The following is a 24,757-nucleotide window of genomic DNA, read 5'->3' on the forward strand; positions in this document are numbered from 1 at the left end:
AACCGAACTTTATTGGAGGCTGTAGCTCGACGTAGTCCGTAATAAATACGGCCGCCCTGATCCAAATAAATAATCACCATCAAAGGGAAGTGTCCAAAACACAAATCTGAGCGTTCTGGCTAACTCCCCGTAAAGCTCCCGAAGTGGAATGGAACTTTGGGCTCAACTTAAATGAAAAGGGGATTTCTTTTCTTGTTCTCACCCTATTCTACCTCTTTCCCCCTTTTCTCTCTCCCTTTACTTCGTCTTCTTGTCTGTTGAAACATGTGGTCAGCTGTTATGCTTCCATGTGGTCAGATGATCAAAGCTGGGGAGCAGCAGTAATTGTCCCCCGCTGAAGCCCTGCCCCGGCTGGGATCAGGATCCCAGCAGGTGGGGGGGACAGCCATGAGAACGGAGGGAGAGGGTGGAGGAACGCAAGAGGCCCTGCCTGGCAGAAATAAAGACTTCCTAAGGGCTGCTCTCTGACAACAGAGCCCCAAAGGGAGAGTGAAAAATGAAGCCTCCACACATTCGGAGGGGTTTTCACTCAGGGAAAGGGGCCGCCATCGGGGTGAACATTAGGGAGAGAGGGCAAGATGGAAAGCATAAGAGAATAGGATTATAATATTTGCTCAGAGCGAAGAGGAACAATTGTGTGCCCATTTCACAGTGTCTTAGAACTGAGCCTGTGTCGAATCTCGGAAAGTTTTCTCTTTTTTTGATGGTTCATGAAATATGGATGCTGTTTATTTCACCTGCTCACCCTGACTTCTTTGGTCAAACATCTTCCAGCGGCAAAACAAAAAAAACCAAACAAACAGAAGAAGAAAAAACTGCAGAAATAAACTTGGCAGCCTTTCTTGTCGAACACACAAATACACGAGTCACTGACAGGAGCGCAAACACAGGAGAGTCCTCTCTTTCCTCTCACACGCACGCCAACAAACACGTTATTACCATACACAAACAAAAATACACACACAAACACCGAGGTGGGGAAAGGCCACGCATACCTCGGCCGGTCAGTGTTTACCTGGAGACCGGAGGGAGCTGTGAAAGCTCACAAGTCGGGCTACTTTGCATGTACGTGGGAGCCCACAAAACACTTCTCACTGCTGTCCGTCATTTTGATTGCCCAGCACGACTCCTCCGCCCCAAACCACCCAACACCCCCACCTCTCTTACCCCCCCTTCCCCGGCCAGATGGCTTTTTTTTTTTTTAACTGTCTGTGGGCTCTTGCACCTCTGCTCTACCACACTAAATCCCTGAGATGGCTGGGTGGAGTGGAGGGTTTGGGAGCTCTGCGTGGACAAATGGTTCGGAGGTAGCAGAGCAAATAAAACGGATTAAGAGGAGTCTTTTCACAGATACTTCAAAACTATTTTGGCGCTGAGCCATGGATCGCCTCCACCCCCCCCCTCCTCTGCCGCCCCGTTGCTCCCCCCTCGATGGGGAGGAAAAATCAGACGCCCACAAAGACATTTTCAATGCATACAGACCTTGTCTCTGACCGATCTGTGATGGATAGACCGTGCATGTGTTGCATTACGGCGAGATCAAAAATATTATTCAGCCAAAGTCAGGCAGCGAGCCACTCGTGGCTATAAATGAAGCCACAACAGAGGTACCTATTCACATACTCGCTGCACGGACGCTTTTATTTTATTGTGGTATTAATCCAACACAGAGTCAGGGTAAAGAACCTTGCACAGTGGCTTCTAATGCACGAAAGAGCCCCAGAATTTAATCCAATCTTATGACCATGTCCAGAGGCAACAACCAAAGATCCTCAGCCCCATAACTCAGCCTCAACAGTTCTCTTCCTTTTGTCGTTTTAGGAATGATTATGTTGTTCACATTTCTTTGAAAAACCACATGTTTTCTGCTCCATAAGAGGAAGTGGAGAGGCAGTGATGACATCTACAGTGCTGAATGACTCATGCACATCCACAAATAAATGTCATTTCGCTTGTTAAAGCTTCCTGACACTGATTGACAGCTTTACATTTTCTCGCTGAGGTTTAAATTGCGCTATATTTCTTGAGCATACAGCCATTTTAAATCACACTTTTACACCATTTGAACTGAAAATAGCAACACAGCCACAGCCAGGACCGAGTGCATCAATAGAGGCTGATATGAAGGAAATCCAAATGTCACCTCTTGGCTCTATCCAGCCAAAGGTTAGATTCTTGACTCCCCGCTGTCTCCTGTCATTAGGTTGCCTAGCGACGGCCTACAAGCTGTAATTAGCTTATCAAAATTAAGATTTCCATTTTGTTAACACAAAAACACTTATGTGAAAAGTGTCACATGTTCGCTAAAAGAGATTCCGAAGGCATGCATTGAAATATGAGTGATTTCTTCTATTTCTTTTTTTTTCTGAAGACTTGGCATGCTATGACTGTCGCCACTGAGTGAGATGTACAAGTGCAGCTGTTATAGCATAAAATCATAAGATGGGGCATGATATCACCCTGTGAGCATCTGTCAAGTGTTATTCTCATATGTTCCCGGCATACTAATTGTGAAACGCTCTTACGTCTCCTCCGTCGCTTCGTCCTCGTAGTAATGCCCGCGCACCTGAAGCAACGAAAATCCCTTAAAGAAGAATAAAGTGTTTATTTCTCCCCGCACTTCTCGCACGCATCCACACACCCTTTCATGAAGCCACAGGCCAGTCGTTGGATGCTTTTATTCAATGTGCCTCAAAGTGCCTGTGGTTTCAAATCAATTCCGGCTCTGTCCGCCCTGCGTGGAGACAAAGCTGAAATGTTAACAGCGTCAATGCTGAGCAACTGAGCAATTAACCTTGGGTCCTTACTACGCTATGGCCAGCGCACCCAGCCTTTACCTAGCATCTAACCTTCCATCATTTCAACCATCGATGTACTGATGCACCCATCATAGAGCAAGATGTCTAGTTACGACTTTAAGTGGAAGGCAGCGGCAGCGGCTCCTGCTGACGTGTTACCAGGGGCAGCGATGACGGGGTCACCAGGATCACTCAATTAGCAGGGGTGACAAAAGACCCAGCAGGATCCAGCCCAGCATCCCCCCCCAACCCTGCCAGAACATCAGCCACTATAAGCAGGGGCCCACCTGCTGCCCCCAACCTGCATCTTTATGAAACTAAAACCAACGCTTATCCACTGAAGCAACTGGATGTTGTTTTGTGCCAATATTTAATATTAATTCAAGTCACAAAAAAAAATCTCAAAATGTCTCCCATAATAATTTACCAGAGCCGAGGGTGCTTGATTTTATCTCACCAACAAAATAATCAATTTACAAAGCAAATTCTCACATTTGAGAATCTTGAACTCGCAGTTTGTGATTTTTTGCTCTATAATTGACAAATTCATTCATAGATTATACAAATGCATGAAAATTAAATAGCAGATTATTCAGATCATGACGAGCGCATCATATCCAAGCTGGTTGAGTGTGTTCGGCAGAGATTTAATATAAAGCTGCCAGAGGTCCAACACACAGTTGTAATCTGTCTGAATACAGATGCAGAATCATCTGCGGATTCGAGTGAAAACACAGCTGTGCTCACACCGTCGAGCAGGTATCTGCATGTACATATACATCCTGTACGTATACGTCTTTGTGTCTGCCTCTTCATTAGTCTATACTCTTTTCTTATCCTCTGTCTGTCAGTCTGTCAAGGCCATCTGTGTGTATTTTCCCCTTTTATGGCAACCTGCCTGCCTGCGCGTCTCTCCCCCTCTAACTGTCCTATTTGCAGTAAAACGACTCCTGTCTAGATCAGTGTTCTGTGTTTTCCTCGCAGCAAAGAACACACGTGACCCCGCGCGTCTCTTCCCGCGTTCCCTGTTGAGTGGATGCTTTTGAGGTGAGGATGCTGCGAGTTGAAGAGATATTGTCAAAGATGGAGATGTCAGCGAGAATTGCAGCATTGTTAATTAGCATGTTTCCCCTTGATGGGTCTCTACCTCAGCACAGATATGTAGGGCAGTAGTATCGTAACATATATGCCTTTGATTATAGAAGATTAAACATGCTCGCACACACTGTAATAGCAATGGAAATAAAAAGATTTGATAACTTAAAAAAAGAAAACAACTCTCCTGAGACTCTCAAAGGAGTGTGTATCTATGTGTGTGAGGAGGTTTGTGAAATCCCATGGCAATTTGTGTGTGTGTGTGTGTGTGTGTGTGTGTGTGTGTGTGTGTGTGTGTGTGTGTGTGTGTGTGTGTGTGTGTGTGTGTGTGTGTGTGTGTGTGTGTGTCACTCTCAGCATCCTTGCAGTTCCTGTGGGTTCCCTCAGTATATCCCAACATCACTGGCCTCCATTCAATCAGGATTGAACCACAATAACAACCACATCAACTGTGTTACCACACAGGAGCACAGACATTAACAAGTGGCAGCTCCCGGTTTCCAGGGAAAACTGATTGTTAAAGTCCATCATTTCACCTCTTTACTGTCGTCACATTTTTCCTCCGCTCCTTTTTCAAGAGTCGAGGAGTAGATGTGATGACAGTAAACACATGGGTTGGCTGACTGATTGACTGATGGATGATACAGGAACATTAGTAAAGAGAAAGTGAGCTGCAGGAACACTGGAGATTGCATAACTCCCATTTTATCTTTAAATGTGGTGCATTTGAACTTGCAAATGTTAAAGCCCCAACTGACAGTAGGTAGCACTGCGACAGTTGGCACAGCACTTTACACTTCCTCAGCTGCTCTCATCCTGCTGATGAATACAGTCATCAAAACAAACACAAACACGGGGACCAATGAACTTTATGTCTGAGCCCACTGCGTTTGCACGGTGCAATTTAAATTCCAAGTTTGTTTTTCCTACCGAGCTGCCCGCCTTCACTCACACGAAGCCAAGGTATCACAAGTTTACACGTCGCTAATGGTTCCCTTTTGGTGGCCATTAATTGCCCAATGAGCATCTTTACACTCTGCAAACAGTCACACGTCGCCTTGTGTCGCTGCAGACTGGCCAATGAAAGGCTGAGATGTGAGGTAGAGGGGCTGGGAAAAGTGGGGGTCAATAACAAATAAATAATTTACCTGGACACAGTCGGTCAACACAATAAAGTAAATAACCCCAAATATTGAAAGTTTGGAACTGTGGTGTCATCTTATGATACACATCCTACTATATAGAGTAAACTTCACAGCAGTTTAGATAGTTGAACATTATGGGTCAATATGCTTTTGCACATTCTTCTCGAGCGTTGTGTGAGACATCGAATATTGACCCAAATGCAAGACAGTAGGTGAGTGAAGTGCAACAGATGGAACCACAGTTTGCACCAAAGGATGTCTTCAGTTGCTCTGCACACAGCCGTTTAATCAGTGAAGAAATTTAAAATGTTAGGGTTTACGGAAAGGTACTAGCCTTAGATGGTCATGTTTCTCAACAAGCCACATTGTGAGGTTGCTGGGATCTTGTCATTTATCTCAGCAATTCAAGCAAATAAGCACATTTTCCAAAATGTTGCATTATTAATTAAAATGATGTCCCTTCTGCACAGGAAACCGTATGTATGGCTACACACGACGGGTCACTTATCATTTTTCAAATCTGTGAGCCACAACCAGCATTTTACATTTCGTTCCCCAACTCAGCCACGATCCAACTGATCAGTCTGCAGGGAAACAAAGAGAAACAGAGACAAGAAGACGGAGCCTCCTCGGCTCAGAGAATTCCAGTAAAGTGGGCTAAACGCTTAAAAATTCATCATACTCGAGCAGAACATTCAAATCAAAACGAAAGAAGAAAAAAAAAACTCAAAGTAGGAGGGGGGGAGGAGTTGCAAGACGGAGGCCAGGGACGGGAATGTATGACACCTCTGTGTGTTGACTCTACACGTGTGTAGTATTTAATTAGCTGTAATCCAATTGAGGGATACGGCTTCCTGTTCAGAGAGGTGCAAAGGGTCGAAATAAACAGCTTACGAGACTGTTAAACACTACAGATGCAGCCTGCGGCCTATAGGAGGACAGACCCCTGCCCTCACTGACACACTGAGCATCAGTCGCTCTCCAAGTGTGGCCTGACCTCCGCGCGCTGCTTCATGCCTCTCCTGCTATGCCGTCGCTTCGTACAACCTATGAAAGGCATTTTATTTCCCCTCGTTATTAAAGCAGAGAAAATAGGGAGAGGGACACAGAGAGGGGGGGGGCGTTGAAAGGATGAAAGACTGAAAGAGAAAGGACAAGCAGGATCACAGTAAAGATAATTCTGGTTGTAAAAAACCTGTCTTATCTTATCTCACTTTTATCGCATCTTGCCCAGGGGTGTCATTATGGTTTTTTGGGGGGAAAATGGCGTTTTCAGGGGAGATCAAAAACACGGGCTATAGCATGTGTTTCTAACTAGACGCCCGGCGGAACACCGAGTTATTAGGTTATTATGATAGTGATCTCTTCCTCTCATCAAAGCCTCCGTTTCAAACCCACCCATGAGCCAAAGGTGTCAGCTTGTTAAGGCTCTCTCTCTCCCGAGCTCGTCCAATCAGGCTCCCATCACCATCCAAGCCCCCTGTCCTGCAGATGAATAAAATCCACGATATGCATGATTCAGCTGGTCTGAGGGGGTACAACAGTTGGTTGATGCAGACGGCACGGGCTTTTTTTGAGGAATAAATAAAGCTGAGTGGTCAAAGACTGATTGGAACATGGCAGAAAAACCATGGCAACAGACTCCTTAGTAAACAGTTTATGGAAGCCCAGTAGGAAACCCGGCGGTTTGGATAAAGACAGCCCCGCGCTAATCAGTGCATACCAACACCTCCAGCGCCCAAACCTCTACGAAATCTCAGGAACAGATGTGTCAACTGTGCCGGCACGTACACGCTGTACACACTGCAGTGTGTGAGCCAATCGGAACAGTGCGACTCAAAGAGAATGTCTGCATAAATTATTGTGTGTGTGCTTAGTGGTTTGTGGTATGTTTTAATGTATTCAGAAATCCCAGAACCAAACGTTAGTCCTCCCCTCTCTCTCTCTCTCTCCTTCTCTCTCTCGCTTGGCTGAAACAAAAAGAAAAGAACAACTCCTGTTTCTTTGGCTTTAGAAGTGAAGCAGGTAAACTCTGCAGTAGACTCCAGGCCTTTCTTAGCGCAGGTGCCACCTGGACACAAAGAGGTCAAGAAAACATTTCAAAGAACTAAAGCATGTGCTCGGGCGTAAATGTTGAATTTGAAAAAAAAGGAACTAAATATTACATGACATATTCCTGTAGAAAAATCCCACATCAAGCGGCTTCTTTGTGTCTGACTGGAGGAGCAAGTGGGAGATACTTAAAGCTACAAGTTCAAAGAGAAATGAGGGCAGAAATAAAAAGGATCTTGACCCATCTGCCAATACTGAGGAGCCATGTCGTTAAATATACTGTTGGCAGTTACTCTGCTGTGATCAATAAGGCAGCAGCAGACAGAGCGAAGCAATCACACAGGGCCCCACTACAAACACAACTCATCTAATCATCTTCAAAGTTTCACAGACCAACACAAACCCTGCGACCGGCTGCAAATCAGAGACGCTCACTCGCTGACGACCGGGCTGACACAACACGCCAGAGTCTGTGTGCGCACGCACTTATGCAGATGTGCACACGGACATGTGCTCACACTCATCAACTCAATTCATCCGCACTACTCTTGAGTTTTGGAGCCGCTAAACCAGGAGAAGTTCGGAAGTTTGGCTCCATTTTAGTTTGAAAAACTCCTGGACCGTGTTATCGTCTGGACGAGCAGAAACGGAGATGATTGGAAACGATGACGTAGACACACACACCTTCTTACTGATTGTGTCTTTTCGGACACGACATATCCTTCTCTGATTTGTCCGGCTCCTATCACATGACCCCCTTCTGTAGAACGCAACATGGATGATATGTCGCTGACCCTGTTGTCTTTGCAAACAGCTGTTGTACGGTTAAATTCTGCATGTTACAATGTGCTCACAAGTGTAGGAGACAAGCTATTTAAGACAATTCCTGTGTCCAGCGGGTTGAATATGCTGCCAGGCAAATGTCCAGTGTGCACAAGTGGTCATGTGATATGCGTTTTCAGTCGTGTTAGTATGGACGGGGGATTAAAACCGACACAGAGCCAAAACGCTGGTGTGGATCGAGATCGTTTCAGTTTGAAAATGACGTTTTCAAAAACATATTCATACGGATGTAGCCACAGAAACTCCATCGTGAGCCACTTTTAGCCACACTCTCCACGCAGCCTGTTCTCCAACCAATAAAACCACAATGTACAATTCACCCCGAATCATCTATCGACATAATGATCCACTTTCGCAAACGGAGAATGGCTGGTGGTGAAGTGACTCATCGGAGGTCAAGGGGAGTCAGGTAACTGCTCTGCATGGCTGTGTGTTGCCGAATCCACGGCGGCGCTGGATGGTAAGGTGGCCGTGGCGACGGAGGATGGAGAAAGGGGGTGGGAGGGGCGCTGCCAGTGCAGATGCCCGCAGACAGACCGCCTTTGCCTGAGAGACATGAGAGCTGCTGGAGCCTCAGACAGCTCTCTCCATCACCCCCTCCAACTCTCCCTCCCCTCCTGTTGCCATCTGTGAAGCGCACACACACACACACACACGCACGAACACAAACACACACACACACACACAGAGAGAGAAACACGGCACCCACTAACTAAGAGGCCCAGGGACACTTAGCCACGTTAGCAGCCTCACTACTGCTGCGCAGGGTAACTGCTGACACGCTTTAAAAAGACTAAGAGCGAGTGAGAGTTGGTAAAGAGGGTGAGAGGGAATCAGAGCTGCTGAGCCAGATGGTTGGTCTAAGCTACGCTAAGCGCCGAAGAAGATTGAGACACCAGCCAGGTGAATTTTTTTTTTTTTAGAGGTAGCCAGAGGAGAGCCGGTCGAGGGTTGTAAATGCTGCCATGTTTTCAGCAGAGTGTGTGTGTATGTGTGTGTGTATGTGTGTGTCATATGTGCGGTGTGTGTGCAGCCACATTTTGTTGATGTTTTTTAACACATGTCAGCGCCTCCTGTGTGATCGACCCTGGTGGTTTGGCCCCGTGCTTCCATCACTTACACTGGATGATGTTGACAAGTGTAATGACAGAGTCGGGACCTCTAATTGGCCAGACTCTGTCAGGGAGAGGAGTATCTAAGCTACTGTTTAGAAACACTTCACATCTTCTCTCCGTGTGCTATTCTTACTTTTCCCTCTCGTCTTTTTACACCCCGAGCCTTCTCCTCCTCACTCGGCCGCTTCCTCTGTTGTCAGGATGAAAAGGTCACGGATGGAGAGAACACAAGAGAGGAGGTAAAACCGGACGACTCTGTAAAATACACAACTTGATTCTTCTCGAGTAACAATTCCATCTTGACTTCAGTTTCAACTAAAACTAAATCAAAAAAACGCTTTCTCCGAAGCCCAGAAATACAACCATCTAGATTCATCAGTATTGTAGTTTTCTTTGGCTGAATAAGCGTTCATTTCAAATTATGTTGAACAATGAAACTGAATTTAATTTAGTAACTAGAATGGAACTCAGTAGAGCACTTTCCTCCACCAAGGCCCAACAGTCTGCTTAAATTCAAATAAACGGCCCCAAATTACACACGCTCAAAGATATCAATCCCCTAAATGTGCCACAGGGTTTTATTCTCCTTGAGATCCAGGAATTGTTCCCTTAGAAATTGGTGAAAATGTCCAAAAATTCATTCAGTAGTTTTTTGTATGATCCTGCCAACTATCTAAGAAATGCAGATGAAAACATGAGGTAAAAATTAGAATATAAATTGAATGTATAGTTCAGTCAAAGATGTCAAAACTACAACACATGACCAGCTATAATTCTGGGATCGTCCTTATGATTTTCAGACTTTAAGACGTTAAACCCAGATGGATCAAATTCAGTTTTTGTGGATTTCAAGCATGGCTGAAAATCCTGCACCCTTGAATCTTATCTCATGAGCTCCACCAGTAAAATAAATTCTGTGCTCGGGCGGCTCACGCCCTCTTCGGTGAGTCGTGCAGTAATTGTCATCATTCTCATCCTCGGGTTTTGATCGAAAACGAATTTAAGAGCAGTCTTCGCATTGTAATGGTGAGTGGCTGCTGCATCGATCTGGAATGTCAAGTCAAATCTGCCGTTAATAATTAATGATTAGTCTGGCAGAGGCAAATGCATTTCATGATCACTTCGCTGAATGGAAACAGTGCGGATTTGTTCATACAGGATAAAAGTGCTCTTGCACAGTTGAGCAGCGCAGACAACACACACATTCTCTCTCTCACACACACACACAAACAAACACACACGCAGACACACACATTTTATCTGCACACAGCTACATTGGCTCTAATCTGTAATGCATCCAATATGCAGAGCTATTGGCCAGCGCTCTGGGAGGCAGAGCAGCATGGCACACACAAAAACCTGCACGCTACTCTCCATACATCTATCCAATCAGCATCTTGCCTGGCTCCCGTGCCAGCGGGCCAATCGGATGCCCCAGATGAAGCCCACTCCCCACCCCCACTGGAAACACACACATGTCTACAGCATGTACACACACACACACACACACACGCACACACGCCAATCCAGCTGTGATTCTTGGACATAATCCAAGTTGACTGTCTGGTGTGTAGTGCAAGGTGGGGTCTGTGTGTGCCAGTGTGTGATAGAGATTATCTTCTATCAGGGGGGAAAAAAAAGACAGGAGCATCATGTCAGCGATCACTGTGGTCCACACACAGAACAGATGAGGGTGCACAATGAAAGAGCGCAGGTCATTCTGTAAGAGGCTGCAAGAACAACAGACGTGCAGATGAGAATCAGAGGAGAAGAAGAGCGAGGCGGCGGGTGAGGAAGAGGGAACGTGACTCTCGGCTACAGAAGAGTAAGCAGTCATTGAATCATTCTCACACACAACGGCACTTTGGCCCGGATCAGCCGCAGAGATAAAGGAAGAGGATTACACTCTGGCTGAGAGACTTGGAAGTATCCAGAGTCTCCTCTGACTCGCTGCCACTTCTACAAAGTCACCTCTGACAACGGGCATGTCAGCAGAGTGACAGATCAAACACACACAAGCACATTGGGATGGTGATGTGGAGCTCATTCAAATGTCCCAAAGCAAATATATATTTTAAAGAATGGGCAGATTAAGCAGCGATTGGGGGCTTGACGGGGGAAATGAGGAAGATGGAATCTGTGATGCTGTGCACTTTTTACAGTGTTCTGAAGTGAATGGGACTCACCAGAGGTACGAACGGCCGGTTTGATGCCATCCAGGTCTGCAGCTCTCCGTCGGCTCCACCCAGACCAGGGAGGCCACTTAAAACAAAAGAAAATCAGCATTAGTTTAATCTAAAACTTGTTTTCGTACCATTCGACTGTAATTTATGGAGTTTGGGCAAATCTATCGCGTGTCCCAAAGTGACGGCTGCTTTGGAAGCACGGTAAAGTGGTTAGATGATTAGATGACAGCATGGAAACGAACCAACAGTTTAACCAGATTATCTAAACCACTTTGTCTGGAGGTAAATCTGCGAGTGAGAGGGACCAAAATGGCAGCAGCAATTTAATCTTTGCATAATCTTTGCACAGGAAAACAATGGGAGCTCAAGTGGAGTAAGTACAGTAAACAATTTAGAACAGTTACACAGATGTTTGTCCTTTAGCTAAACACATTTAGCTAAAATGGAGGGTTGTTCAAAAGTAAAAAATTAAAACCTCTTTTTTTCAATGTTGCCATGTTCCAAGGTCTCAGCCATAACTATGGTGCAAATGGATTTTATTTTCACTCATAAGAAAATGGACAAAAAACTAACCAATAGAAACCACAGCCCTTTTTACTGTTTTGTTTATTAATGGCTCCAGTTTGAGTTCTGTGGTTAAACTTTGTTGTGTGGTGTTTAGATGATTCTTTAGCTGTTGCTTTTGCCGGACAAATCAAACCGAGTTGAGCTTTTCCATTAAACAAATGTTTGTGTTTGATTTTCTCACCTGCATCATGCACTTTTCGAACCAGGAAGTGACAAACCAGGGCCAGCCTATTCTGACCTCTTTTAAGGAAGTGCTCCTGGTGGAATAAACCAAATGGGGTAAAAATGGAGGGGAGGTTGAGATGGATTTAGAGAAAAAAGCTAGAGACCTTTAACTTATTAACTGTATCTGTTGATTACATGTTTCTTTTTTTGTGATTGAAGTGTTCTAAAGCTAGTTTTAATCAACGACACACAAATCTCTTCTTTAAAGCTTTTTATTTGGTTATATTTACACCCCCGTCGGTTTGTTGGTTGGTTTATATGTCTTTAAGCAAGATTACACAAACACAACTTAATGGATTTCTACGAAAATTGGTGGAAGGATCTGACGTGTGGGTCTTGATAAAGGGTCAGATCCTTTTCTCTTTCTTTAACTTTGAGATAATTTTCATCTTTCAACATTTCCCTTTCCGTTTCAACGTTTCCATTTCTCAGAGAATAACACATCTGGCATGTTTGGGGGACTGATAGAGACGAGTTTGTACAATTTGGTGCGGATCCAAATAAAAATCTGAATCCATTGAAAGTAACTGCGTAAGGGGACTGTTGAGTGTGTCAAACATTAAAATGCACCTTTTCCTGGACTGTATAGTCCATAAGCATGGAAACAAACTGACAATGACAATGCTAACATGTTGATTTTCACATTATGCACATGGTGGTCACAATATCATCCCAGCATTTCATCAACTCTATTCATTATTAGCACTAAACATAAAGTCAAACTACAGATATCAATAGTTCTACAGGTATTTGTTGCTCACAGGCTAAAAGTACTTCTCTGCAAACTAAAACCCTAAAGTACACAGTGTTTTTATAATATCCTGACTAAATGAAAAGTGAGTAAACATTTGCATCTTCTCCGTGTCTCTCGTCCCGATGGCAGTGAGAGTTAGTGGGGCAGCGTTTTACTTCCTGCAGCAGCTGGATCACAGTGATGCTGCTTTCTGATGACTTTAAATAGCTTATTGATTTATGAAAGAGCCGGAGTGGACACGCCGCGGTTTTTCCCCTTCCCTCCTCCTTTTGTATTTTTTTTTTTTTCTCTTCAGAGCCATTCGCATTATGAGGGTCGGGTTTATTGTGGTCCTAAAAATGTTGTTTACTCACTCTGCCTTCTGCTGGAAAGAAAAACAAGAACATACATAAACAGCCCTTGCCATGTTACGTGTGGGTGCATGTGTGTGTCAGTCTAAGGGGCAGTCGTGGAGTTACTTATCCAAAAGGGTCAAAGGCATAATGGGTTATAATCTCCTGGTGGACAACCTTCCCACCCAACAACACTTATACTTCTAACAAAGACCTTGGCCTCAGCCCTGAGCTGTCGCTTCCCCTCCTTGGCTTCCACCAGCGGTCCTCAGATGACTGGTCCATTGTGCTGCCTATCGACTTGTTAGATGAATTCAAATTTCACATGTCAATTAAATGAGTGTTGCCCTGGTGATTAGCAGATCCCACTAATTGTCGCTCCCTCCTCCTCTTTCTTCCACTTTTTTTTTTTCTTGCCCCCTTCCCCTCCTCCTCTCGCTCTCCTGCCATTTTCCACATGGAGGAGCAGGGAATGGGGCTTTGTGTCGTCGGGCCCCATGCCCCATGTCAAAGATGGCTCCTCAGCCTCTTCCTCCGGCCACACCCCTCCTCTGAGACTCCCTTTGGGGTGTATGGAAGAGGTGCATGTGTGTGTGTGTGTGTGTGGGGCTGGGAGGGCACGTATACACCACGCAAGCATGAAGGAGCATATAGGAGCTGATATGCATTTCATCTTGTTTAGGGGGCCACAGCATACGGACTAAGGACAGGATGTTCAGACAGCGCATGTGCATCTACAGACGTGAGCACGTAACACACTGACTCACACTCCTAGTCGTGCACCCTGGCAGATAATTACCCCAACACCCATGAGCCTCCTTCTTTGTCCATCTCTAGCTATGTGTGTTTTGTTTTGCTTGACTTGTTGAACTTGATCTGGACCTTCACGGCATATTGTTCGCTGTGCATTGAAATATATAAACCAAGCCACGAAGTGATGCTGAACACGTTGTATGCAAAAGCCACCTCCTTTAAAAATGTATATGATTTTCTGTGTTTGTGATATAGAAACGTACCTGTGTTGTCACCTCCAGGAAAATGAAACAACTTGATTTTATTTTTTTTTAAAAAGCAGAAAATCCCATTTGACCACAGTAAATATAAAAAAGTGTGCTAGTAAGTGTGTTATCCAATTCACAAAATTTCTCTTGACATGTGCTCATTATTTAACAATATTTCCATACTTCACTGCTTGGAAATGTTTTAATAGTTGATCAAATAAACTCTTAAGATCACGTTAACGTGGTTTGTTTGCTTCCGGCTCGGCTTGGAGGATAAAATCTTCAGGAAGTGAAGATATTCTGTGAGTCATTCCTTTCATTTCCAACATAAGTAGTTACTGCAGGTGTTGGATGAATGCATTGAAGTAAAAACTGTGATGTCTCCCACATGCACATCAACAAACCCACACACATATGCGCTGCTCTGATCACTTTGACAAGTGTGTCATGTTGCCGCTATCTGAGAACTCTACATTTTTGAAAACCCCCTGAAAGCGAGCGAGACAGACAACTCTCCTCCAGTCTTAAGAGGAGCGCTAATCATCTCTCATCACAATTAAACACAGCAGACAGGAGCTCCAAACACGGGGCGACATCTTAAAACTGTATGAATGGTCCCTACCCCCGGACGCCCCCCTACCCCATCACCTAATGTTCAACACTAACCAACCATCACACAGACCTACATTCAAGGGCTGCGCTACAATGGAAAACACTGCAGCAGGCCAGTGCGGCCCAGACGGTTTCGTTTGCACTTTATCAGACCATACAAAACAGCAACGCCTCATTGAGCCACAATTTGCTGCTAGTTTCCTACAAGACACAAAACAAAGGATGGGGCGGCCTGGTCTTCCTTTTTGTGCCAAAGCAGCGGACCAGGGGGAGAGAGTGCGCACACACACACACACACACACACACACACACACACACACACACACACACACACACACACACACACACACACACACACACACACACACACACACACACACAGCAAGTAGGGGATGTACACACCCAGGGAGAAAAGTGAGTGTAGCAGAAAAAACACACTCCAGGACACATCTGTCATATCCGTCAGAAGACATGATGCTGGACTCTTCAGCATGTATCCAGCCACTAAAACTGTAACAGTGGCATTGCACATCTGGAACAAGATTTAAGATTTTATCTTTTTATTAGTCATACAAAACATATGTGTAGAATAGACTTTCCATGTAAAAATATAAAAAGTTTTCACTTTCAACAAGAAACTGCTGCAACTTAAACTTGGTACATCGGCGTTGCTTCATGAGCTTCATGAGAACAATAGCTTGTCCTCATGACTGGGTCACGGACATGGCAGTGTTTAATAACCGCTCGGGGATAAAATACTTCTGTTGGGGCAATCGCTCGCCTCTTCCCTCCCTCTTGCTTCCCCCCCCATCTCAGTCTCGTCGTCTCTCACTCTTCCTCTCTGGTTTTACTACCACGATAATTCCTGAGTGAGTAAGCGAGTGTGTTTGGTGTGCGTGAGCCAGGCAAGGCTGAGGTCCTGTTTGTGCATTTGTGTAGTCATGCGAGAGAGCGTGTGACTGAGTGTGTTGCTTGTGGATGAGTGCTGCGGGTGCAGCGAGTGTGCTGCAGGGAGACAGAAGTCTGCAACGCGAGATGGGCTTACTTACAGTCGGGCTACCGAGCAGGCAAGACGCCGCCAGAACACAGGCAAATAAAGAGCAACCTCACGACTGCTGTAATCATCTCGGGAATGAAGGTCGTGCAGATGACACAAACATGACACAATCCTGTCTGAAGGATAAATGCACACATAAACAACATCTACATAAACAAAGGCAAAGAGATGCTTTACAGTGCATACATAAGACCAGACTCATTAGCATACAAACTGAGATCAAAGGATTTTCAGTACATCATAACCCCCCCCCCCTTCCCTTTTACCACCACCAACATTATACTGCAATTTGAAACAGAGAAGAAAAAGCCCCTCTGGAGGAGTAAATTATGTCGCCATGACAACTCTGAAGAAGTTCAACTCCAGACAAGGAGGTGCAGATGATGTGGTGATGGCGCCTCGCCTCGTGTGTGAGGGTGTCCCTCCCCTTTTTTCTATACTGCCTTACTGCAGCCTGACTCCTCCATACCCTCCTCTAACTGGCAGCTGTTGGTCCTGGTACGGGATGGGTGTGTTATATTTTGTCTGCCTGTGTGTGGATAAATAATTGATGAGAGTGTCGGACCTCTGGGAGAGGAGCAGGCTGCTAATCTGACCTGCTGCAGCTCCTCCGTCCCGCCAGCAAGGTGAAAAGGGGTCCGAGATGACCGCTAATTGGAAGTGGCGAGGTGATCTAATGACACGGCGGGGATACTTTGGTTTGTCACAACGTGTAAAGGCCCCAACATTTCAAGGGTGGCTGCCCTCTAGTTGGAGTTAATCAATGCACAGCTTAATGCAGACGAGTCGGGACAGGGCACAGTTGCTGGTCCCGGGGTAACTGAGGGTAAAACCAGCAAGACGTTTCAGAAGGACTCTTACTTCCCCCACTGATGTGAAGCTATTACGACACCGACCCTGTAACTCCAGCATCACACGAGAAACTGTGCCAGTATATTATGTCCACGCTGCATCGAAAGGGAACAGAGCCGCAGTCGAGCTCACGATTTTTTGGTATCTTACCTCAGCCATATAGCTGGATTGCACACACCGCCACGTTCTGCAGACAGCCATTATAGAGAGCCCGGAGAGAAGAAAATGAAAAATGCATAAGCTCGGAGCATCAATCACGGTCAGAAAATAGTGATCCCATACGTAATCGATTTCCATAGCATCTTCAATCCCTACAGCTCATATGATGGTATTTTTCCCCCGACTACTTTCTTCCAATGTTTGATACAGGGCACAGAAGGATGAAGGAGATGGAACATGCACGTGTTCACATCAAATCCTTTTCTAAAGAGAAGAGCATCAGAAATAACACATCTCTTTTCTCTAAACCTCTCTCTCTCTCTTTTTCTTTCTTTTTTGCATCTAGTCTCTCCCTCACACACATGCACATTAATAGCCGCCCTTTATGGTGCGCAATGCCGACTTGTAAACTTGTGATTTACACTTGTGTACTAAAAACAGCTTGAGACAAACAAACACAGTCAAATCACAAACACTGAGGTCTTCAAAGTGTGCCAGCGGTTGGGTTAATTGAGGGACCCCAACGTTACAGTGAGACACAAACTAGTCCTTAAAAAACAAACACATTTTTGTGAACATTTAATGCTAAACGTTAAATTTTGAGAGTTAGATAAAAGTTCCGCCGCATTTCTTTTCTAGAGCCCTGCATCATAAATAAAACCTGTGTGTCCTTTATGATGCCGGACCACCTTCGGTGCTTCTCTAAGTGAAATTAATACCTTTAGAAACCAATTTGCATTGTAAACACACAATGCAAATCATGTTTGCCATGTTGGGGGTCTGCCTGCATGGTGGTTGGTTGCAGGGCTGTGGATGGAGATCTACAGGATCCCCCTGGACCGCCACACAAACACACACACACACAGCACTAAACCCTGCACCCACTGACTGCGTGCCGTCCCCTGGGGAGAGTGCCCACCTCCCGACCTCCTCCAACAGGGGGGTCAAAGGGAATTTAACACGAGAGTCCCACATTCCTCCAAGGTGATAATTGCTGTAACTGCTGGCAGGGGGCCATCAGCCGAAGGGTAAACAATGGCTCCCTATGCACCACCCACTCCCACCCCCGCTAAACAGCATGCATGGTTGTGACCTGGGTAAATTATGCCATCAAGGCCGGCGTGACAGCGTGTCACCCATCACAGTGCAGTGGGTGTGTTTGGTGTCTGAGCACCCAGGTGTTTGACTTAACTGTAACTACACCATCAGACAAGCCACTTCACACATACTGTCAAACACAAGCTGGAGGCGAGAGGCCAACAGCGTTGAAAAGCTGTTTAGTGAGGAGCTAAGTGGCGGATCCACAAAGAACAACACAACCGTCATAATAAGAAAAATCTGTATCGGCCTAATCACACCTCTCCATCTTTAGTTGCTCTACAAACCTGGGAGCAGGTAGGGAGAGAGTGGTGGATGGAAGCAGGGAAACAGAGCTCGATCTTCCACTATGGGTCTGAGGTCTAACCCCTGGTCTCAGTACCCACAGACCAGTATGTGAAGGTCTTATAGAGTAAAACAAAATCTTACAGCAGCAAATTTACAGTTTGATTCAAACTAAAATCTCACAGAAATCTTGAGGACGAGTGGTACAATTTTAATGTAAAAGTACTGAATAAAATATGCATCTACAAAGACATACACATATACAGATATTTCTCTGTAGCACGGTCCCCTGATGTTGTGCATGGACCATAAAAGCCACACTATTGTCAAGAATATGTGTACTTTAGTTTAGATAAGTTCCACATGCACCAGTACTAATTTTAGCACCAACGTACTAATCCTGACTGAAAAAGGTTCCCAACAAATGCACATTTTCCTCCTGTTAAAAAACACACTGCCCATCTGTTTCAGGGAAACTGAATACATCCTTTAAGAATCTACATTCAACATAACAGAAAACTATTATTCATAGTGTTGTTGCCCTGTGTGTTGTTAGTGGTGTTATAGTTTGGATAAGGGGAGGGCCTGGCAGTGCCATTATTTCCTGGTCTCTGCCCACATGTGGTTCCCCCCCCCCAGCCACACAGTAAGTCTTGGGAAGGTTATAAAAGCTGAGGGGGTGATTAAGAAGCAGGAATAATGGCCTCCACAAAACTAGGAATGCGTTTAACTGCTACAACGGCTCCGGAATCGTTCTAAATCGGACTGCTGCCATTAATATTGGGAATTATTCAGCCGCTCTTGAGCAGGGGACGTTACAGGGGTTTAAACGTGGATTTCAAAGGAACTGGTGCCGGGAAAACATGAGCAGCATGGCCAGGATGTACTGTAGGTTTATGATTTATGTCTGAGGGTGACCCGGGAGGATTTAGGTTGGGTGTATCTGGAGCTGTGCCGACCTTCCCACCACTTCTGCATTGTTGGAGTTTGGTGGATCCTTATAAATCCAGGATTAGAAAAGTCAAATATACAAGCACTTTCACCTCCCCGCTCTTTCTCACATACAGACACACCAAGAGGAGGGAGAGGTAGTTACGGTCGGCTGTGGCTGCCTGCTAAGCATGCCCAAACCCCAAAACCCCATCACTTTCCTCATTACTGGAGCTTCATGGCTTTTTAGGGCTCTGTGCTTTATCTGGGATTTCACATTTCGCAGCCTGCCACTTGACATGGCTCCCCCAGCTGCCAGCAATCAAGTAGCAGAGGGCAGCAGCGAGCCCGGCTGAGTCTTCAGGCGGCACCTTGATTTGAGAATTGCACATCACAACCGCTGGCCTCGCTAAGCTTCGGTAATTACAGGCCACACATCCCACCGTGCCTCCAACCCTATTCCTACCCCACATCATACACTGACCTGGCATAAACGGCGGAGGGGAAGGGGTGTGCATACAGAGAGATAGAGATGGTCACGGGTCAAGGGTGGATTCCAGGGATGTGGATCTGTGCTTCAAAAAGGCATTAGGTGTGTGACGGAGTCGGAGAAAGCAGCGAGAATATGCTCGACTAAGCATCCACACTGTCAGTCCGAGATTGTCGCATGCGTTGAAACATCCTCGTGAATGTGTGTGTCTGTGTGTGTGTGTGTGTGTGTTTTTTTTAACGCACGTATGTTTGCATGTATCTACAGTACACACGTTGTATGTGTGTGTGTGTGTGCCTAATTGAGAGGTAAGCAAAAAAGTTGCCTTTAAAGTTGCCAATAAATATCCTGCCAGTAATGTTAAACACCTGCCCGTAAAGCCCAGAGGAATGCTAAATGAAACCAAGTTGCAGAGCCTGTCTCCTGTCTGGGGTCTCAACTCAAGACAGCAGGATTTGTAATGGCTGTAACCAGGATTATTGAGTTCAAGCAGAACAGCCAGGAAGCGAGAAAAAAAACTTGACATGGTCGGCAACACTGTTTTTCCTCCCTCTAACGGCCGGCGCAACGACTAATGTGTGTCCCCTTTACAGTGCGGAATATTCCAGTTTATTGCTCAACTTAATTACACAGCTCAATCAGTTCTACAACTCTTGGCATCAAAAACATGTCGAAACACACAGAACACAGCTTTAACCGCAGCGTTCACAGCTGAGTGATCAAAGCTCCTCATGTAGCCTTGTGTAATACTAGTGGACACAAACAAAAAGTGTTCCCGACGTTCTTTGTGCGAGCGTGAGCCAGATAAAATAAGACAGGACATTACCACAACTCCAAACATGCCGCCCTGATCCCCTCACCCCGGTGTCACACACTAATAAGTGCCCCATTCACACACTCACTTGAGCACACATGCCTGAACACACACAAAGATAACCGCGCACACATGCACTATAATGCACATACATTCACAGTATACAGTGTCAGGGCAGGAAGAGGCTCTCACTTTGGAGCCTCCGGGGGTGAGAGGGAGCATCTGACCCCCAGAAGCCGGAGGCGCTGTCGTTTGGCCTCATCTCTGGTTTCGATTCTCTAAACTCCTGACGCCTTCCTCCCGCTGCACCTGTCGAGTGCCAATAGACCCCTTGGCTAGACCCTTTCACCACAAAGAATATATGACCCTGCTCCCTGCTCCGGTCTGGCTAATTACTCCAGGCCTCAAAGCTGCTTCAAACAACCCCACGGGCCGGGCATGTAGCTGCTGTTGCCACCCTGAGGCCCAACTCGGCAGTCCTTCCTCTCTCTGGTGCCCGCCGCTCCTCTCCGAGGGCCAGATAGGGCTGACCGAGCACAAGCGTTTATTTCCAGAGTCACAGGCTGCCCCGTTCAACCCAGAGATTAAGCACCGCTGTCTACACGCAACCATGAATAATGAAGCTATCACTCCAGACAGGCAGGCAACAGCAGTGTGAGTTATATACACCAGTCATCCCATAGGCTGCTGCACACACGTGCCAAACATGTACAGTAGCAGCGCCACTGTATAGCTCATGCATTATTTCACAATGTAGAAGACACGCTCTCAGCCAATTTAACATCGTCAGTGGTTTCCACTGACAAAATAAGATCTTCAACTTTGCTTCACGTCGCCAACTCTACAACAGGACTATTCACTGCTGTTAAAGGCAAAGTGGCCCCAGTGCAGATTCGTTTTGTGTCTCTGACGTGTGCTGTACTCTCACAGCCTGAGTTTTATGTGCCACTTTCCATTCAGACTGGAGTCAGCGGTGATAAGTACTCCGTGAAATGAAGCACAGTTGTCGTGTAAGATGACACCGTACAGCCACAACTGTAAAACGTGAATGTGGCTGAACAGTAAAAATGCCAAGTGGTGTATATCCCTGGAACGTTTTCAGACATGAACTCCAGAACTTATCTGGGAAAACTGGGAACGGACATTTTCCCGAGTTTGCCTTCCACATATAAGAAACGCACAAGGAGATTGTGACGTGTTTACGACAGATCATTCAGGTGAGGGGTGGCGTCTGCACGCAGGAGGCAGGACATGACGTTTAAGTTCTTCGGGAATCACATGTTTTTGGTTAAAGCCCATCAACATCAGGGTCGGCCCATATCACCAAAAGCTCTCAGATCTCATTGTCTTTCCAAGTTCGTTTCCGTCTTCTACTGCCACCTGTTTTTCATCCTGCATTCATATTCTTCTCGTTTCTTACAGTTTTGCATCTGTTGTTGAAATGTCATCGACAAGCCCACTCGCTCACTGTCAATTTTCCCGCTCCATTCTCACACAGCTTGACATTTTACTCGGGGGGGCTGGCAGGAAAAGTTCCTGGAAAATGTCCGCAAAATTACAGGAACACGTCCGGAGTTTAGTGCATGTGTGAAAACAGCTAAACTGACATGCATGGATGTGTTGACGTCTAAAATGGGTATTTGAAATGTGCAATTCTGAGAAAAAGGAGGAAAATGTCACTGCTGCCAGTTCACTGTTGGCCAGAAATTGATTTCTCGGTTTAAGTAAAGCTTTAAAAGCGGTATAAGATCATATATAATTATTACTTGTAAGGCAAACTGTGACCTATCCCGCTTGTGACGCATGCTCTTCGTCATCCTCAAAACAAATGACCCGTCTTTCTTTGACAGGCAGCTTTTCTGTGACGAGACGTGTAAACTGGGATTCTTTTATCAAGACATTAGAAATAGAGAAACAAGCATTTATTGATTAATTAATAAAAATATTTTTATTTTTTGCAGTTTAGTCAGATTTTCATTGAGAATATAATAAGACAAATGTAAAACAAAAAAACAAAACAAATATATGCCATTACATCACTAACCTGTTGTTTCTTTTTAGAACATTTCTATTCCCTGTTCAATTTTGTTTACTCATGTCTCAGCCTTCTATAGACATAATTGTGATGTTTAATTGAGGAGCAGGCCCCTCCCTCTGAACGCAGCAGTAGGCTGTACCTGACTTGAGGGAGGATTAGAGCAGACACCACGTGACTGCAGCACTTTCCCGTCTGGACGCACGGCAGGGTCTGCCAGAGCCTCCCTGGTGAGGACGACACGCACACGCACTGCGCGGGGGTAAAAATAGACGCCATACATGATGTCGAGAGGACGCTCGCAAAGCCCCAAGCGTTACACGTCCAACTTGGTTAAACTTCACCACCGCCGCTTCTTTTTGTTGTTATTTATCGACCCCCGTCACTGCGAACGCGTCTGGTGATCCGCACAGGTTCATGTGTCGATGCGCAAAAAGCGCACGGACGAAACCCTACAGCGCGGATCTGACTCTCCCCGCCTGCACCTGCCATTCAGACCTGGTCTCTGCTCCACCGACACCCCACGTTCATTCACACACACTCCTCTGCGCTGCGTCACCGGCTCCAGACAGGGGGGGCAAAGTATGGCACCGCGTCTGAACTTGCATGAATGAAAGTGACGGCACCACAGCTCTCCGTCAGCAGGCGACTCACTCAGCCTCCAGTGCGTCTGTCTGGCTCGCCTGTGTGTGTGCGGCGCTCTCCCCGCATCCTTCAGTGAACGTCACTTTGTGCGTGGCATCCTCCTTCCCCACAGCCACCGGTCCTGGTCATCCCAGACAGCCCCGTCCTGCGACATATTTTTTAGTTTGGACCCGTTGATGTCACTTCCTGCCTGGGTAACAGCCTGCACAACTGAGCCCAGGGATGTGGGGGGTGGGGGGGGTGTTCCGTGGAGCCGTCAGGGTGGCTGGTTTTCGAGGTCACGCTGCAGGCGAGTTCACGAGGTCACGCAGGAGCCGGGTTTTTGCAGACGCACACAAGATGCGCGTTCGTCTTTTAAAAAAAACAAATGACAGCCATCATCCCATCTGGATCACTCCAACTGTGCCCTATACTTTTATATAACCAGACACATCCACATCATCCTACCACCCCCCCGTGATGCGCCGGCGAGTTTCATTTCCTGCTACGCTGTGCGCATTTACGGCCACGATTATGCAACGTGGAAAGTCGCTTCGTCACTTTGGCAAATACTACACATGAAACCATGACAGAGCACATGAAGCCCTCTGAAAGCTGCAGTGAGCAGAAAGTGCTGGGACACCTGTTGATGCCAAATTAAAACTCCATTAAAAAAGGATTTAATTTGGCTAAATGCACGTTTCCAGTTCTTAGTCTGTTCAAAACAAGTTCATGGCCTCTTTGGACTTCATTGGTTGTTGTTGTGTTTAAGTTTCAAGCCCCTCGCCGCTTTAAGAAGTCGGTCTGTCCCTTCACACACATTCACGTTCATAACAAGGGCACATATTTCTATTGTGGCTGCCTGGAGGAGACTGATTGCTCCTGTCTGATGAGGACTCATGGTGGGCACACTGAGGTGATCTGCCGGGTGGTGATGGGTGATGGAAGTGGATCGGAGCGTCGACTCTTGCCAAGAGCGCTATCCTCTTTCCCCACCCGGGTCTCTCCTCCTTACCTTTGAACCCGGGCCCAGCAGCCCATCTCTGATCTACAGAGGGTCTCCCCTTACCCCCGTCACCTCGCAAGGCCCCCGTGATAGATGACCATCAGCATGCCAATACGGCACAATATTTCAATTTCCTGCCCAGGAAGAGGAATTTAAGGGGTTGAGTGAAGTTCAGAGGCACAGTGTGGTGCCTCCAGCTCGCAAACCAGCCCCCAGCCTTGTGCCCGAAGACCCCAGATCCAAACATTCAACTGAGAACATTCCAGAAACCAGGTCCTCTCCGTGTCAACAAAACAACCCCTATAGTCCTGCCTGACAGGCTGCAGCACAGAGGACGCTGACAGCAGAGCCAGCAGCCTGTCTGTGCAACATTATAAAGATTGAAGAGTGCTTTATTCAGAAGTAGGTTCTCTCTCTGCAGGGTCGGTCTGATGTTTGCCTGGCTTCAGCCTGTTGTGCCACTCACTGCTGAAAAGACAGGTTTCCAATGATTCTACAGATAAGAATCAAATCCTAAATAAATTGGTGCTTCTTTGGAAAATTATTACATTTTACAATATTTTCTAAAAGTGTCTTGGCGATCACTGATTTCAGTCATTAAAACTTTTGATTTGGCCTAAAAATACCTGCTCCCACCATATTATTTGCGAAGACTTGTGCCTCATGTAAGAGTTGCGGTTAC

At 46.0% G+C, this 24,757-nt stretch overlaps 1 long non-coding RNA gene across 2 annotated transcripts in view; it reads right to left on the reverse strand.

Annotated features, from left to right (window-relative positions):
* The window catches only part of LOC118112562, a 79,527-nt gene extending 56,019 nt beyond the window's left edge, over positions 1 to 23,508 (reverse strand). The window contains exons 1-2 of one of the 2 annotated variants that reach the window (XR_004697242.2): positions 23,100 to 23,508; positions 11,235 to 11,310 (exon numbers count right to left, since the gene is read on the reverse strand). This is a non-coding gene — a long non-coding RNA (uncharacterized LOC118112562). Of the gene's footprint in view, positions 1 to 11,234; positions 11,311 to 22,587; positions 22,636 to 23,099 lie in introns of those variants that run through there. The other variant, XR_004697244.1, reaches the window with a different exon arrangement.
* Positions 23,509 to 24,757: the final 1,249 nt, after the last annotated feature.

This window comes from Hippoglossus stenolepis, chromosome 7 (assembly GCF_022539355.2).
Source record: "Hippoglossus stenolepis isolate QCI-W04-F060 chromosome 7, HSTE1.2, whole genome shotgun sequence".
Taxonomy (NCBI): domain Eukaryota; kingdom Metazoa; phylum Chordata; class Actinopteri; order Pleuronectiformes; family Pleuronectidae; genus Hippoglossus; species Hippoglossus stenolepis.